This window comes from Cavia porcellus, unplaced genomic scaffold, assembly GCF_034190915.1.
Source record: "Cavia porcellus strain 051 isolate PalLab524CR breed Dunkin Hartley unplaced genomic scaffold, mCavPor4.1 scaffold_34, whole genome shotgun sequence".
Taxonomy (NCBI): Eukaryota; Metazoa; Chordata; class Mammalia; order Rodentia; family Caviidae; genus Cavia; species Cavia porcellus.
The window spans coordinates 10,514,555-10,533,310 of record NW_026947517.1 but is presented as its reverse complement, the minus strand read 5'-3'; positions in this window follow the sequence as shown (position 1 = coordinate 10,533,310).

Below are 18,756 nucleotides of genomic sequence, written 5' to 3'. Positions count from 1 at the left end.
TTTTTGCTCAGGCATTATAAAAACACAGAAAAAAGCTAGAGTTTAAACAGGGAACCATGTACAGCATGTACACAGTATACTAATCTGCAGCTCAATTTGGAAGTTACCCCCATAACACTAGACAAAATTTCAATTTTCTAGCTGAGAGGAGATATAAATTCTCAAACAAAAAGCCTCAGATATCCCTGTAAAACCTTCAGTACTTGGGTTACAGTCTTATATTTGAGGTACAACAGTTGTCCACTGATGGGATCCAGATTATCTGCAATTTTGGGCCTTCTGCCACCAAATAACACCTTTTCTCCTTTCTAGGAATGTCTGGCTTCAGCCAGATATGGACACCTAATTTTGGACAAATGGCAAAATTTTTATATGAAGCTATCAAAGGTACTGAGTCTGTGTGCCCTAGAAGTGACTGACAATGTCCTTAGATTAATAAAATATGCCATTAGGCTTCAGCACTGGGAATACCTCACTTTAGAAAACCCTCTTTCTGTATGTATCAAAATTAGAGGAATTCCTCTGTGAGTCTTGACATGAAGGCTAGGGCAAAAAGTCTAACTACTAGCATACATTTCAAAAAAGATTGAGTGGTTAAAGGATGCCTGTTTATTCTGTCTGAGGACAGAAGAAGCTAAAACTGTGAGAGCAAAAGAAGCTGAAAACTAACTTCAGGACAAAACTGGGTGTTTTTAGCAGGGAAGACACCTTTCCTTCAGAATCTCTGATCAAAAGGCAGACCTGTGGCTATTTGTTGGGCACTGATATTAGAAAATGGCAAAAATCTAAATATCCATATGGTCTCCAAATGCACTTTTTTGGTGTACATGCTCTTGCAGCCATCTGTAAAGAAAGAGACTTCCTGTTTAATAACCAATCACCTGATAATAACAAAAAGGAAATGCTATGACTCCTAGAGGCAGTCTAACTTCCCCTGCAGGTAACTGTTGTACACTGAGGGGACACCAGAGAGACATCTCTACAGTTCACTTGGGTAATCAAAAAGCTCACAATGAGGCAAAAAGAAAACCTTTCACACCCTCAAATCCTTAGCCTTATTTCCAGATGTGGAGGAGTCATTAAAACCAATCTGCAATCCCCAGAGAGACAAAGGGATGTTAGGACAAGGAGGAATTTAAAAAGGGACTCTGGTAGAAATCAAACTGTGTTTTATCAAGGGACACAGTGGAAGATTACAGGAATTCTTGATGACTCTCATGGGGAGAGAAGCTACAGTGGAGATGGCCACTCAAGTTCCTACAGAACTAGGACCAGCAGCAGCCACCTGACAGGACTTCAAATCTGTGCCTACAAGAACTCTGGAAAGCTCATAGCATCTCCTTTGTTAGAAGCAGTGCAGAGCAGATATAACAGGGGAGGACTGACAGACTTTGTCCATATGCTGCCTCACCCATGGTGGATTTGGGCAAATACTAGTCCTAATAGACACATTAAAGGCTGGGCTGAGGCCTTCTCTACACATTCAGCAAAGGCTATGAAGGTAGTCAAGGTGCTGCTCAAAGTAATCATTCCCCAGTTTCAACTACCCAGTCCCTTCAGAATGGCAATCGGCCTTCTATTACCTCTCAAATAACTCAGGGTGGTTCAGGCTTTTGGAATAAACTATCGTCTCCATTTGATATAGAGTTCTCAGGATTTTCTAAAGGTCAACCAGATCCTAAAGCGAGTTCTGGCAAAACTCTGCCAAGAAGCTTCTGTGTTTTGCCTCTGATTTTTGGCAATAGCACTCATGAGGGCTCCAAACTCCTAAAGTGGTACCAATATGAGTCTGTTTGAAACGTTATACAGGAGGCCTTTTCCTCCTGTATTCTGATATGATAGTACACTCAGACACCACAAGATTCTTATAATACCTTCTTCATTTAGGCCAAAGATCAAAGGCTATCCAACTTTTTGAGAACCAAGTGCTGCCAGAGGAAGAACTTGCCGAGAGAAATAGCTAACATCTGCCCTGAAAACCATATAAGTAGAAACTACAACTATAGCCAAATTCTTGCCCAGAGGAATAACTAACATCTGCCCTGGAGACCTTATAAGTAGAACCTACAACTATATGCATAAAGTGCCTATAATGAAGATGAAGCCCTCCCCACCCTTGAAGCCCCATAAAGAATTAAGGGGAAAATGTCTCCCTCAAGGAGAAATGAGGCAGGAGGCTAGGGTATGGCAAAGGCAGGCTAGGAAATTAGGCATAGCCCCTAAATGAAAAATCACAGCAAGGCAGAAAAGACTAGCTGGGAACACCCTGATGACATGCTAATTATAAAGTCCCAGGCCACATGTTAGGACACTTTCCAAAGGCCTGCATGTGGATGTCTTGTGAGAATGCAAGCAGGTTGCCATAGGGTGATCTCACCCTGATGGCAGTGTGGGAAATATTAAAAGAGGAAGAAGCTCTGCAGTTGTGCTCTCCTGTTGCTTTCAGGTAGCACACGCGGGCCCTACAGAGTGTACTTATTCCTTTTTTCTATGTTTACCTGGGCCAAACTCCTTCCACAGAGATGGAGTTTTTCTTCTACCTTTAATACCTGTAAAACATTATTACCACTTGTGCTTGTTGGGAACAGTATTTAGCTCAAGACAGAGAGAACCTAGGCCTACCTCTAGAAGAAGACTCCAGCATCCCAAAACCAAGAAACAGAACCATGACTAGAATTCTAACACTATCCATAAATCTAATCCTAGCCCATACTCAGGTAGAAATCTAGACCTAGACCTAGGCCAAACCATATTCAGCTCCCTAATGGAAACATAACCCTGCAGGAATGCTAAATCTAACTGAAATATAACCCTAAATTTAACACTAAGCTCAACCCTAATCTTGGTAAAAAACCTAACTTTTACCCAGCCTATTCCAAAACCTGGAGAAACACTAACCATAAAAAGTACCCTAATGTAACACTGTTGTAACTCTACTTCTATCCCTAGCCCTAGTTCTAGCCAAATTTCTAACCCTAAATCTAACCCTAGACCTAAGGCTTCTTTAACATTAACTCTGGAGAAAAATAACTGTCTTGAATGCTAAAACTCACCATAACCCCTAAAAACACCAGCCTCAGTGTGATCTCTAGTACCTGCACTGTCTAACTTAAACTTGAACAAAATCTAAACTGAAATCTAACACTTGTAGAATCCTAGCCTTAGTCCCAGCCATGGGCCAAACCAAACAGTGACACTAAAACTATCATATTTCTGATAGTAACCTAATTATGAAGGTCAACCTAAACCTAAACAAATTTAGGTAAAACCATAGCCTGTAGGCTAGATCTAGCCTTATCCTAAATATAATTATAATCCTAACTAAAAGCTTTATTTTGTTTTAGCCCAGGTAAAACTACCCTGATCCATAGCCATAGCCCTATCACAAATCATAATCCTGGGCCTAACTCTATAACCCTAAATCTAGTGCAAGCTTAGCCCTGGCCCTAACAATAATGCTGATCTTAACTCTAAACCTAAGCCTGATGGATCCATAACACTAAAACTAACAGTAGCTATAGCTATAGCTATAGCAGAACCTTTTTGAAACAATAAGGATAACCCTGATCATAACCCCAAAACTAATCCCAAAAAATCCTAATCATGACATTGGCTGAAGGCTAGTCCTAGCCCTAGCCATACCCTAGTTCTAATCCTAACACCATCTGATGCATCTCTAACCCTAGCTCCAACCATAGTCAAGGGCCTAGTCCCAACTGTAGTCCCAATCCTAAAACTAAATCTAAGCATAAGCTTAGCCTGTGGAAAGCTAGCCACAGCCCTAAGCCTAATCTGACCTTAATGTGAACATAAACTTCAACCTAACTCTTGCCTTGCAGGTTTACCCTCCTTCTGACTCAATCCTAACATTATCCATTCACAAAACCATAACCTTAATTAAAATGCTGGTCTTAGCATGAATTCTGTCTCTAGCCCTGCCCCCAGATCTTTCTCCAGCTATAATCCTTATGCAATACCTCATAAAAACTAGAGTTAACACTAACCATTAAACTAACATTAAGGCTCTAACAGCTGAAGTAGCCTCACAGCTTAATCCAACACAAATCCTAAAGCTAGCCCTAAGCCTAAATAAAGCCTTAACCCTATCATAACCTGGCCCTAACCCTAATCATAAACCTAACCTTAAAACATAACCCTCACATCACCCTTCTTCTAACTATAAATCTAACTTTAGCCCTATCCATACTCATCCCAAAAGCTATCCTTAAAACTAACCTTTAACCTGACCCTTAATCTACCCATGGTACAATTGGCAGCCCTAGCATAATCCTAAATTTATTAACAAAGCAGTCTGTAACCCTTTCCCTAACCTAGCTATAGGCCTACTCAATCCTCTGACCTTAAGCCAAACACTTGCCATTAATCCTAATTCTAATTCTAACCCTAAACACTAACTCTGATAGAAAGTAATCCCTATACCTATTTCAACTCCTATGCTAGCATTAGCACTACTACTAATCCTGACACTAATCCTGGTGGAACTCCAGGCCTCCACATAGATCTTCCATGAAGCACAGACCTACCCTTAGCCTTAAACCTACCACAGGGCTTACCCAGGTGCTAGTCATAGCCCTAACTCTAACCTTCAACACATTCCTAATATGAAAAAGTCCTGGATATAAAACTAGCCCTAGCCCTAATCATAAAACTAAACTTAAATCTCACTTATTCATAACACTGGTAGAATCCTAACCCAAAAGCTAAACTTCAAACAAAACCTAAACCTATACCTACACCTTAACCTATTCTTAACTTAAATATAAGTATGAAACTTATGCTAACCTAAGTGGAAACCTCAGCTTAACCTAATGGAACTAAATTCTTTCCCTAGACTGATTTAGCCCTAACCCCACTCTATCACTATGTTATACTTGATACATTGTGTCAACTTGAGCAGTTTAGAAGTTTAACTAAAAGACTCAACAAGCAGCCAAGGTTCTTACTTTGTAAATAACCTCCTCCTGTGCAAGAGGAGGGCAAGGAGATTTTGTCAGTTTTGCAAGCACTCTGGAGGAGGGTGGCCTGTGTCCAATATACGGGAGGAAAAGAGGCTTGCCGCCCCCCCCCCCGCTGTTTTGCTCTGGCTGCTTATCCTGGGTACTGCATTGAAGTGTTGCCTAGTGTTGCCTAAGTGTTGCCACACTGCTGTGGAGCCAACTGTTTATAGACAGAAACCTCCTCCACAAACAATAGTCTAAATAAGCCTTTACCTCTTTCATTTTGGGTGTCAATATTTGTCCCAACTACAATTCACAAGCTAGAAGCTTATATAGAATTAATAATAACATAAAACTGAAGAGAATATTTGCAAATCATGTATCCATTAAAGGGTTGCAGTGAAAGGATATAGAGTGCCTGTAGCACCATGGAACTCTTTCAGCAAGAAGACCATCATCATATGCAGCCCCTCAACCATGATACTCCATGAATATAAGCCACAAAAAACTATTTTCTTTATCATTTTTCTCAGCCTGTGATATTGTGTCATTAGCAACAAAGACACACTAATAGTTTTACTTCCTTGAGAACTCACTTCAAATAGCAAGTTTCAGGACAGGACCTTAGCAATGGCAACATTATAAAAGGAACAAGAGATTACAATTGGGGAGAAAATATACCAGCTCATAACCTTACGTGTCTCTAAATTATTCTATAGTATTTTTTGTCTTACTTGCAGTGTTTGCACACATGTAGACTTCCCGCTGAATTGAATCTGAGCTCATAATTTAAATAGACCTCTGCTTTTTTCTCAGTGTACATCTTTGAAATAGGCTCTTGTTAACATCTCAAAAATGTGTACCTGGCTTAAATGGCTCTATTCTTCCTTTGCCATAATGTGTATGATTATCAACAACCCATTTGAAAAACTAAGTTCACAATTTAAATAGGAAGTCAGGCACCAAAAAACCATCTCAGAAATTTAAGTCCCAATGATCTTGAAATTATGCACGTACTTGCACTATAAGCACTTAAAACAACTCTTGCAAAATTAAACAATTATTTAGAGCAACTGACTAGCCTCCCTAATACTATCTTTGTATAGTGTCTGAGAAGTGTTCCAATGTTATTATTCTGTGTATTTGATCAGAAACACTGCCATAATTAGAAGAAATATCTCCAGGCCAAAATTCAAAATAAATAATTTGTAGTTTAAGGCACTCCATTCTGAGAAATGTGACAGAATTTATAGTTTTATGTGTCAATCTAAAAAATCAGAGAGTCTTCAAAAAATAATGATATTTATTTGGAGTGACACAACATTGCAATAAGACTACATGCACAGGCCGAGTGTGGTAGTGCACACCTAAAATCTCAGCAATCGATAAGCTGAGGCAAGAGTATTGCCATTAGTTTTCCCTCTTGGGCTGCATAGTGAGTTTAAGGCCAGCATAAACTACACAGCAAGACTTTGTTTCAACATCCCTCCCCAAAAGAACCTCACACAATAATAAACCAAGGATTCATTCCAAGAAGTTGAGGCAAGGCAAATTTTTATTTTATGTTTTTAAATTTTATTTAAAGAAAGACTAAACAAAACACAAAAAAGGTAGAAATAATACATACGTTCAAAGAAAAAAAATAAACAGTAAGAAATCACTAGTTGATGATTAGGGTTAGGGTTAGGGTTGTTTTACAAATAGTTGTTCAAGATACAAAAATGGAACATGTAAAGTGGGAATTCAAACAGCAAGACTGCAAACAGTTCTGTTGAACTGTCCAACAAAAGCTTAGTAACTTGGTTGTCAATCCTATACACTTAAACATACATGCAGTTATCCATATCTTTATGTTTAAACAAAATAAAGCAGGTTAAAAATCATTCTGAACAAAGAATAATAGTATTGCTGGATTTCACATCATGACACTCCAGGATTAGCACTGGGTACTATGGTGTCTTTTTAAAATGTAATTTAAAGAAAGACTAAATGAAACATAAAATGGACAGAAATAATAAATAATTTCAAAGAAAAAATAAACAATAAAAAGACTAGTTGATGATTACAGATTGTCTTCTTATAAATAGTTATTCAACATACTAAAATGGAGTGTATAAAGTGGGGATCCAAACAGTGAGATTGCAACCAGGTCTCATCAACTATCCAACAAAAATTTAGAAATATGGTTATCAATCCTATATATTTAACATACATGCAGTTATCCATATCTTCATTTATGTTGAGATTGAGTAAACCCAAGCAGGCTAATATCACTTTGAACAAAGAATAATACTATTGCTGGGTTTCTCATTATGACACTCCAGGACCAACACTGGGTATTTTAGTGTCTCTTTTTCTTCAAAGTATCTGTTCATTTCGTCATGTGTCATAAGATCAGTTCTCATAAACTGTTTGTAGTTTATCCACATGCATGAGTCTTAACATGTATTTCTATCCTTTCTATATTAGAGGGAGAAACAAAACAAAGTAAGACAAAACAAAACATATGTGTATAAGCACATGAAATTAAAAAATCATATAAGGCCATTGTACAAAGAGTTCTACCATGGTTCATGTGTTGTCTCTTGTTATCTCCAATAGAATTGGCTATATTATCAGACATAGTAAAATTGAATATATCAGTACATAACAGTATTAATAAAAACACAACTTTGTACATAGTATAGAGCTTCAAAAACAGGCAGTTATCAAACCAGAATGTGTATCATAGAATCTGTCATCTTCAGTGTAGTTGCCTGTACTCTCAGACTTGATACTATCGATCATATGTTTTGAATAAAATCTTCTCTGCCTCATTTTTGTTATGCTCTTTTGTGCCATCAATTGTCTGCTTATTTTCTTCATTCTTTTCTCTGCTCCATTCACTGAGGCCTCTCTGCCACTATTACTGGAATCCTAGTACTTTTCTCTCTCTTTAGAATGTCCTGCAGTATTCTCTGTAGAGTTGGATTGGTGGTTGTGAACTTCCCAAGTTCCTCTTTGTCTTGGAAGAATCTTGTTTCTCCATTAATTTCTAGAGACAGTTTTACAGGGTATATCAATCTGAGGAGGTTATTTTCCTTCAGGGCTTGAAATATTTCACTCCAGGCTCTTCTTGATTTGATGATTTGAATCAAGAAGCCTGCCATAATTCTGATGGGCCTTCCTTTATAGGTGATCTGTTTCTTGTCTCTAATAGCTTTTAATATTCTGTTCTTATATTGAATTTCTGGGATCTTGATTATTATATGCCTGGGTTTAGCTGTTTTGCTTGTAGGTGACTGCAGTTCTGTATGTCTCATACATCTGAATATCATTTCCTTTTCCTATGTTTGGGAAGTTTTCCTTCATTATTTCTGTGAATAGCCTTTGTTGTTTCTTTGTTTGTACCCCTGCTTGTTCATTCACATCCTTTATTCTCAAGCTATAGATCCTTTTCTCACCTTCTCACCTTTGTATTATTACTGCTTATTTCCTTGTTATTTTTAAAAAGTTTTCCATTTCATAATCCCACATTGCAAAATTGTCTTCCAGTTTGAATAATCTATCCTTAGTTTCTTTCAAGCTGATTTGCCATCTTTCCATAGAGTTTTTAATTTCCTGGTAATCTTTTTGAATCTGCTTCATGTATTCTATATTTTTTATAATCTTCATCAAGTGGTTCTCTCCTTTGTTTGAGTTCCTCCCTTCTGTCTGTGTCTGCTTGAGGGGTTCTTAATATCTCTTTTATTAATCTTCTTATATCTTGCTTTACTTGGCTAAATATTTCACTTTTGAACTCACCTATGAGGTCCCAAATATATCTCTTATTGTCCACTGGTGCCGTGTCTGATATTGCATGCTTGCTGTTCTCATTCTGTTTTGTATTTACCTGTCCTGGTTAAATACTCTCAGGATTGGGACCTGAGAACTTTTTGTTGTTGCTTCCTCTTCCCATCCTTTTTGCTTCTTCCATGAGGCCCCAGTTTCTTTCTTTGTTGGCTACAATTCTTCTGAAGTGTGCTGGCTAGATGACCCTTCCCACTGCTGTGTGCTAGTGAGTTGTAGACAGGGACAGCATATGTTGGCCCCTTCCCTCTGGGTCAGTCAAGCTGCTGTGGCCTGTACTGTATTACTTTGCACTGCCTCCCCTCCAGGTCAGTCAAACTTCTGAGGCCTTCACTGGGTTAATGTGGTTACTGTGCACCACCGCTGTAGGGACTTGATTTTGGATAACTTATTGGGTCTCAGCCAAGTTACATGACCAAGGCCTAGCTCACTCCACCAATCCCATTCATGAATGGAACAACTGACTGAAGTCACTGTTGCCCCTTATACTTACCAGTCCTTCCCAGTCCCAGAATGTCATCTGCCATAGCCCCGGCTCTATGGAATGGCTCCACTCCCATCACTCACCACAGGTTCCTGTAGGCACCCTGCCAACTCAGCTCTCTGTTAAGCTTGCCTACCCCCAAACTCAATGTAACTGCACCTCCAGTGAATCGAAGTGGCCGGACCTTGGACAGCTCAACAAGTCATGACAGGACCTTGGCAAGTCGCAGCAGGACCTCGGATGCACGGCAAGTTGCATGCTGTGGTGGGGACACTGAACCTCTAGCTGTTCCAATAATAGCACTGGGACTGTATGTTTGATTGGTTCTTCTCACCTTAATTTATTCTTTAGATGAGAGAATTCATCTCCCTCTGTTTGGGGCTCCCCATTCTGTATTATGTTGAATTCTAAGTTGACTACCTCAGGGAGCATCTGTAGCCAGTTGTTATCTATCTGCCATCTCAGCTCTATTTAGATCAAGGCAAAATTTTAAACACAAAAAGGAAAAATGCTTCTTTTTGAGGGGGGGGGAGAGAATAACCTATTTAGACATTGTCATTTGGCCTTGGAGACTTGAGGCAGGAGTTTGTCTGAGCTCATCAGTGGAGGTGTGTTTGATGGGCAAGTGTTCTCGAAAGAGCATCTTGCCTAAATTGTTGCAATCTTTAGCATGTAAAAATTCTGTCAAGCAATGCCTGACAAGTGTGCCAAGTATGAGAATTATGTGAATCCTTGGGTGCATATAGGATGAGAAAAAGTATTTGGGGGCTCTTAGAAGCTCCTTGAGACTATATTTATCTCACACTGGCCCTTCTGACACCAACACCCTGATTCTTAACTTCCCACCCTTAGAATCCAATGAGCATGACTTCAGCTTGGAGTTGGCTCTCACAGATGTCTTATTTCAGCTATGTGCTAAATTTCAGTGGCACTGATTTATTGCTTTTTCTCAGCTGAAAGAAAGCAGTAGGTAGATTTCCCTCCCCAGTGGAGTAATATCTGCATGTCAGCTGTCTTTATGTTCAGTCTAACCAAGGTTACTGAGTGTGATAGAAGTGGTTTTCCTTTGCCCAAAGGTGTTTTGTTTCACAGAGCAAAATTTGCTAAAAGTTCACATGATTTAGATGATATTAGGCACAACCCTCAGCATTGTGTTTAATGTGACCTCTAAACCAGGGATTGGCAAACATTCTATAAAGGGCCAGGGAGTAAATAATTTAGACCTTGCCTTGTACTGCATCCTGGAGTCACACAACTCAGCCCTGGGGGGTACCAGGTGGCTGGGAAAGACAGAGGGCACTGAGAGGGCAGTATATGTTAAATATAGGAGCATATAATATGAACAACAGACAACATGGCATGAAAAAATTATAAAGCAAATCAACAACAAGGTTAAATCTTACAAAAATACAGAGAATGAATGAATGCTAATATGGAATTCTGTATTTATCACCACAATGAGAGACCAATTATACACAGGAATGGCAAGAATGAAAAATAAACTTGCAAATGTCAACTGCAGTACTAGTAACTATTGGAAGTAAAAAGAACTGGGATTTTAAAATGGTACAAAAGTGTCTTTGTTAACACAGTTTATCTGTTTCTTATAGTGTTGTACACACATGTGTCATTTGAGCCAGAAATCCCAGATATAAGTATTAACTGAAGCAATGTAAAGATTGATGATTTGACAAAACCCTATTGATGAAAATTTAAGGAAATTTTTGGCAATTTTGCTTGTAATTGCCAAAATCTATAAACAAATCAAACATCCTTCAATAGGTGAGTGAACAAACTGTGATATATCCAACCACCTAAACACTAATCACTAATGAAAATAAACTACTAATTCATATACAACATGAATGAGTCTCTGATGCATTTCCCTAAGTGAAGAAGTCAGGTTCAAAACCTTGTGTGGTATGTGGTTGTTCTTAAATGATCTCGTGAAATAAGCAAAAACTCAGTCACTGACACTGTTCAGTGCTTGTCACAGGATGGAACAAAAAAGAACTATAGCAGAAGCATAAGAACATGTTTAGGGTACTGAAACAATTCTGTTTTGAAATATGAATTACAGTTGTCCAAACTCATTGAATTCTGTATCAAAATTATTCAAATTATATTCAAAATTTTAAAAAGTCAACTATGATAATCAGGTAATGGCACCCATAGTGTAGTCCCACTTAACTGAGAGGCTGAGACAGAAGGATTTCTTGACTCCAGGAGTTCAAGGCTAGCTGGCAAAACATAGTAAGATCCTGCTTCAAAAATTAAAATATAAATCAACTCATATCTAGGGGAATTTACATGATGGCAGATAATTACAAATGAACTTCATTACTGTTTTAAAATATATTACATAATTATGTTGAAGAGGTTGAGATGAAAGATCCTGCCATAAGTAAGCTCAGAAAATAGACTTTTGGCTGGACATGGAAATCTGCACAAAAACTGTGTTTTGCTTCGTAAACATGTTTCTCACATGGATTATGGGTTAGCAAGTCTGAAACTACATGTTCATAAACCCCTTGTAGATAACTAGAGTACTGTCTTACACTGGAATTTAAAGAAGTTAAGGATAAACAAGAAGGAAATGCTAGAATTAACCCTTCCATGCTAGATTGCTGCTCCGAACAGCAGTATGAATCTGTGTCTATTTTAATATGTGTCAAGATTGACAGATACACAGACAGGTTTACCTTCAATAAAAGAAAACAGATAACAGAAAACATGAGACTTTGGTGTCTTCCAGAAAGTGATAAAATACTATTTTTGAAAAATAATGAAACAAGTGAAAAGGAGACAAACAGTAAAACCACTCATGGCCCAAACATGAAAAAAAAAATGTGGGCAAAAAACAAATAATGATAGCAGAGGGTAACTAAGAGAATAAAATAAATATCTATGAGTACACACTGATATAAAATGATTAAACAAAGAAAGAAGAGAAGGAAGGAGGGAGAGAATGAGAGAAAAATCTTTTCTACAGAAGAATCTCCAAGATTAAATTTTGGAGATGGTAAAAAAGGAAAACACCAATAGAAGTAAGAATCAACAAATGGTATTGTATAAATTCAAAAAGTTTCCGTATAGCAAAGGAAACAACAAAATAAAAAGACACACTGCGGAACAGGACAAAATCTTGGCCAGCTACTCTTTCAACAGGGGATTATGGGCATACAGCAATCACTTACAGTGAAGGTAATCATTATGTATTGCCAACATACTAATAAAAGTAAAAAAGAAAATGTGTACTTATGAAAATTCAAAATATATTTAAAAACTCTCAACATACACTAAAATAATAAGCAGTTCACTGAATATAGTGTTGACACCTGTCATCCTAGCACTTGGCAAGGCTGAGACAGGAGGATCATGAGTTTAACTGAGCCTTAACAACACAATGACTTGGCAAGACTGTCTCAGAAAATGTAATATAACTGGTCCTGTGGGTCAGTGCAAAGTCCCTGGTTCAACTCCCAGTACTAAAAAAAATCCAGCCAATAAAGGGGTATATAACCAGAACATACACTCAAAGTCCAAGTAGTCAATAACTATATGAATAATGTTCATTATCTTTAGTCATTAGGGAAATGCAAATAAAACTACACTAACATTCCTTCTCAGTCATAATGGCTATCATGAAGAACAGAAAAATAATAAATATTGGTGAGAATGATGTGAAAAAGGAATTCTTCTGCACTGTTGATGTGAATATAAATTAGTACAGCCACTACAGAAATCAATACAAAAGTTCCTCAAAAACTAAAATCATTATGGAGGTTTCTAAAACCTAAAAATAAAACTACCATGTGATTCAGCTATCTCTCCAGGTCTAATCCTGAAGAAATTCAAGTTAGCATATCATAGACATACCTACATACCCATGTTATCCAGGCAATACTCACAATAGCATAGCTGTAGAATCATCTAGGTTCCCATCAATGAATGAATGAAAAAATAAAATGTGATATGTGCTATACACAAAGGAGTATTACTCCATCACAACAAACAAATGATATATTTTGTAGAAAAGTGGGGGAAACTGGAGATCTTGTTAAGTGAAATAAACTGCACTCAGAAGCTCATATGAGGAATCCAGAAGCGGTAAAAGGATGTGAAAGTAGATAGGAGATTTTTGAAGAAGAGGAAAGGGACAAGGGGAGGGGAAAGTGATAAAGGTTAATGGAAGAAGGTTATGATCAGAGTAAATAACACGCATGCATGAAATTCTCACAGTGAAACCAACTATACTATGTAACATATATGCCAATAAAGAAAATGCAAAACAAAAAATCTCATCAACTCAATCTTCAAACCTTTGTATTCATTTAGTCTCTTTTTTGGGTATCCATCTTGCATGACAGACTTCAAATAATTTCTTATTAGATACCATATTTTCTCATGGGAAACAACAATTTTATTAAGAATGTTTGATTATATATAATACATTGGCTTTATTCTAAATCATATCTTTAAAATTATTCTTACTTTTCAGGAATTTTACTCTTTACATGATGCCGTTTATAGTACTGAATATCTTGAAGTTGTCAAGTAAGTTATGAATAAACTTACTAAAAACTATCTAGTGAGTCAACTATGTCACGCTCTGGGTGATACACTTATCTTTTGCAACTCATTCACATGTTTCATTTTTTTGTTTATTTGTTTGTTTGTTTGTTAACTAACTCAACATTAGTATCTAAATGAGCATTAGGAACAGTTTTTTAAAGGCAAAAACTATGTCTGCCAATAATATTTCTTACATTTCAAGTAATACTATTATCTCATTAAAATAGGTAAATTTGAATAAAGAAGAGTTGAAAATTCATAATATTCAATGACACTGAAATTTCCAGTAACAGCAATTTTTATAAACAATTCTAAAGACAGTTTGAGAAAAAGTAATCAAATTAATGGGCATGAATTATATACATCTTTTCAAAATGATGATTACAGAAAAAATGATGTCCCCTTTCAAGGTAATGATTTTCAATAACTCAAAGTCAAATAGTGTCTTTGCTTATTCAAAAAACTGGAAAATTCAGTTATCATTTATAGTAAGTAGAGCATAAATTAGGTTTTTGGTGATAATTTATAAGCATTCTTTTTGGAATAGCAAAGATTATACTAGCTGAATTTGCCAGACATGGCACATTTTTCCTAGTTTGAAATTTTCTATTTCCCTTAATATCAAGTAAAACACAGTAGGTTCTGCAGGGTAAGGTACTAGTATGTTCTATTACTAGTATGCACCTTGAGAGTTACTTTCAAAAGAGAAAGGAAAGTTTACATTTCAGTGAAAATGAATTACATATACTTATGTCAAAAACTGTTTTCTTGAAGGAGAGATTTTTGGACATAAAAATGTTTTAGAAATACATTCAGATTAGCATGAATACGTACACATAAAACTTTACAATATTTATATATACTTCCTGTTCTTTTTATTTTATTTGATTTTCTTATTATGCATCCTTAACCTCTTACAAATGGAGTTCTCTGATGCAGTTCTATTGAAAATCACTTTTTCTTAGATTATAAATGACCTTATAATTGTAGTTTTATATATATATATATATATAATTGTTATATATGTATATATAATTGTAGTTTTATATATATATATATATATATATATATATATAACTACAATTATATATACATATATATAATCCAGTGCATTTCTCAAAATTCTTGGAGTAAAGGATGGTAGAGGATGAAGAAATAAAAATCAGATTCAGGAAACAGAAAGCTGTCAGGTGGAGCCTTCTCTCCAGATGGGAGAAATGAACTGTTCGATGACTGTGGTGCATTTATTTACACACTCAGTAGGTTGACGTCATGGGACACTCTTCTCCCTAGCAATTTATTTGCTTCTATTGCCCTATGATTTCCATGTTCTCAGAGCTGGAATAGCTTGTTCATAGGGCTCACCTCAGGCACTTCACACACATGATTGATTTCCAGCATTAGCCCCCCACATTTCCCTGTTTACTGTTTTGTAGTTGCAAATGATGGGTGATTAGTTGAAGTTGGAAGAGCTGGGTCTGGAGGGGTCTGTAGAAGACTCTTTTGTTCTTAAACCCTTTCCATTCTGAGGGAACCTTCTTTTTATGGCAAAGATTTCCAGTCCAAAGATTTCAGGACACTGTATTCAGCAATTTAATCTTACATACCCTGTTAATCCACAACAGAAGTCAGTTGCCAGTATAGCTGGAAATTGTCAGAAGGTGTTAGTGATTAGAGTTTCTTTTACAGCTAGCATATTACTGTGGTATTGTTTTATATCTCTTGTAATTATACATTTTTGCTGAATGTTTAAGACTAAGTTAAGGTAAGATATGTATTAATTAAAATTATTTTTTGTCTGACTTCTGGGAGTAAGCAGTAAGCAGCAGAGAAAACAGCATTGTGAGAAAGACAAGAAGGAAGGGAGTCCCTTGGGCCCAGGAAGAGTCTGAAGTCTAAATCAGAGCCTGCAGAAAGAGCAGAAAGAAAAACTTCAGTGAAGAAGAAGGCAGTAGCTGGCAGCACCTTGACCTGGAGCTGGACTCACTGGATGAAGGGAGCTGCTGGAACCTGGGGATGCACGCTCACAGTGACTGTGGTGGCTGGTGACCCCAGAGACCTCGATGGAAAGACTCTGTTTGGAGGGGAACAGTGCATGTGGAGGACTGTGCTGGCTGGTGGTGAGTACAAAGAACTCAGTCCTCCTATGGGAGGGAGACATTTGCTGGGAGCCATTTTGAATTCAGGCTAGAAAGCCAAGAAACCGAACTGTTTCCAGCTTCATCCAGCAGATCCTAGCTGGGCACAGACCAGCTGGAAACTTCTTAGACTGTGGAGGGCAGTGAGACTGGTCCAGGGACAGACCTGCTAAGATTGTCTGCAAGCTGGCTACTAGTGAATCCAGGGGTGATCCTGCAAGTGGACTACTTTTTTATTTTGTTTTGTTGTTGTTGTTGTTGTTTTCTTCTTTCCTTGTTTGTTTATTCAGTTTGTTTTTATTTCTCTTTCCCTCTTATTTTTTAGGTTCATTCTTATTGTTTTTTAGGTGGTTTCTAACCTTCTTGTGGGTGTGGGGTTTTTTATACCTTTTATCTCTCTCAGATCTCTTTTCTCTCAGTTTTATGCATCAGTTTCCCCAAGTTGGTGGGATCCATCATTGTCCCGCTGCCTAATTGTAACCTCTTTTTCTTTTCTCACTTTCCTGTTTTATCTTTAACCCATTTTAAATCTTAACCTTTTTGAGGACATTATTGATATATTATGGTTTTATATATTGTATATAACTGTTTTCCATTCCATCAAAAAGATATGAAAAGACACTTAAGCAAAACAGAATCTCAGAAACCCAGTTCACCAAAGGCAGACTCAGGAGACAATAAGCCTGGAAAATCCAAAAGACCCCTACCAGGGCACTCTGAAGTGTTAACAAAAAAATTGAATTGGGCTCTGGAAAAAATGAAATCAGAAATAATCTCTCAAATAACTAGAGATTACTAAAATACATACCATGCTTAGTGATGTTAAAGCAGACACAGACAAAAAATAGACAAGCTTAAGCAAATTATGGAATCACAACATAGGAAACAAACGGAATCAATAAATCAGATTCAAACAGATATTCAGGAGAATAAAAACTCCATTGAAAGTGTTCCAAGCAGATTAGGGCAATGTGAGGACAGGATCTCAGATATTGAAGACAAGATTGCAGTTAATGACCAGGAAAAGAAAGATTTTTCAAAATTAGAAAGGGACCATGAGAAATCAATCCAGCAGCTGCTAGATGAGACAAAGAAGAATAACTAAAGATTAACTGGAGTTAATGAACAAACAGGGCATACCACAAATGGCATTTAAAAATGTTCACAGACATTGTGACAGAAAACTTTCCTGATAGAGAAAAAAAATTTGACATACAAGTGAGTGAGGCATATAAAACTCCAATTATAAAATGATAAAAATATCTACATGATAAAATGATAAAAATATCTACATCCAGGCATATTATAGTCAAGATTATAGAAATTCAATACAACAATAGAAAAGAAACAAATAAGTTATAAAGGAAAATCCATCAGAACTACAGCTGACTTCTCAGCAAACACTCTCAAGTCAAGGAGAGCTTGGAGTGAAATACTTCAAGTTCTAGAGGAAAACAACTTTCTACCCATTCTGATGTACCCTGCAAAACTATCTTTCAAAATTGAGGGAGAAATAAGATACTTCCGTAACAAAGAACATCTGAGAAAGTTTATGACCACCAAACCAGCAGTCCAAAATGTCCTGAAGGACATCCTAGAAAGAAATAATAACGAATACAACTCCATGAACCCCAACAGAAGATACCCACCAGGAAAAGCAAAAAAATTAGAGGGTAGAGAAAAAGGAAAAAAGTAGAGGAGCCAAAAATAAGAAAATAACAATACAAGGATTATATATATATATATATATATTTTTTTAACTATTAATATTAATGGTCTCAATTCACCAGTCTAAAGACATAAATTAGCAGAATAGATCAAGAAGCGAAATCCAACAATATGCTGCATACAAGAAACACATTTACTTCAAAAATATATTCATAGACTGAAAGTCAAGGAACAGAAAATAATATTCCACGTGAAAAAACCCAGAAAAAAGCATGGGTAGCTATGCTATTTGCAGACAAGGTGAGTTTAAAGCCAAGACTGATTAAGAGAGATAAAGAGGGTCATTACATCTTGGTAAATGGAAGAATTCAAGAGGAAGAGATAACAATCATAAATTTATACAAACAAATATTAGTGCACTCATTTATATAAAACAGTTATTAATGGACACGAATAATGAAATAATTCAACACAATTTTATTGGAAAACCTCATTACCCTGATGTTACAAAAAGACAGATCAAATAGACAAAAAAATCAATAATGAAATATTAGAACTAAATCAAACTTTTGAACAAATCAACCTAGTAGATGCCTATAGATGTTCTACCCCACAATATCAGAACACATATTCTTCTTAGCTGCAAATGGGACATCCTCCAAAATAGATTATATACTGGCCCATAAAACATGCTTATGTAAATGTAAAGGAATTGAAATTATCCCATACATTCTATCAGACCACAGTGCATTGAAATTGCAAATCCATGCCAAAGAAAACCACAAGAACTTCATAAAAACCTGGAAATTAAATGGCACCCTATTGAACAATCTATGCGTCACAGATGAAATTAAAGAAGAAAATTAGACAGTTTTTACATTTAAATGATAATGACAATACAACACACCAGAACTTGTGGAACACAATGAAAGCAGTCTTAGGAGGGAAATTTATAGCTATAGATAACCCATATCAGGAAAACAGAGCAAGCACATACAAACAACTTAATATAGAACCTTAAACTTCTATAAAAAGAAGAGAAGGCTAAACCAAGATTTCGTAGAAGAGAGAAAATTATAAGAATCAGAGCAGAAATTAACACAGT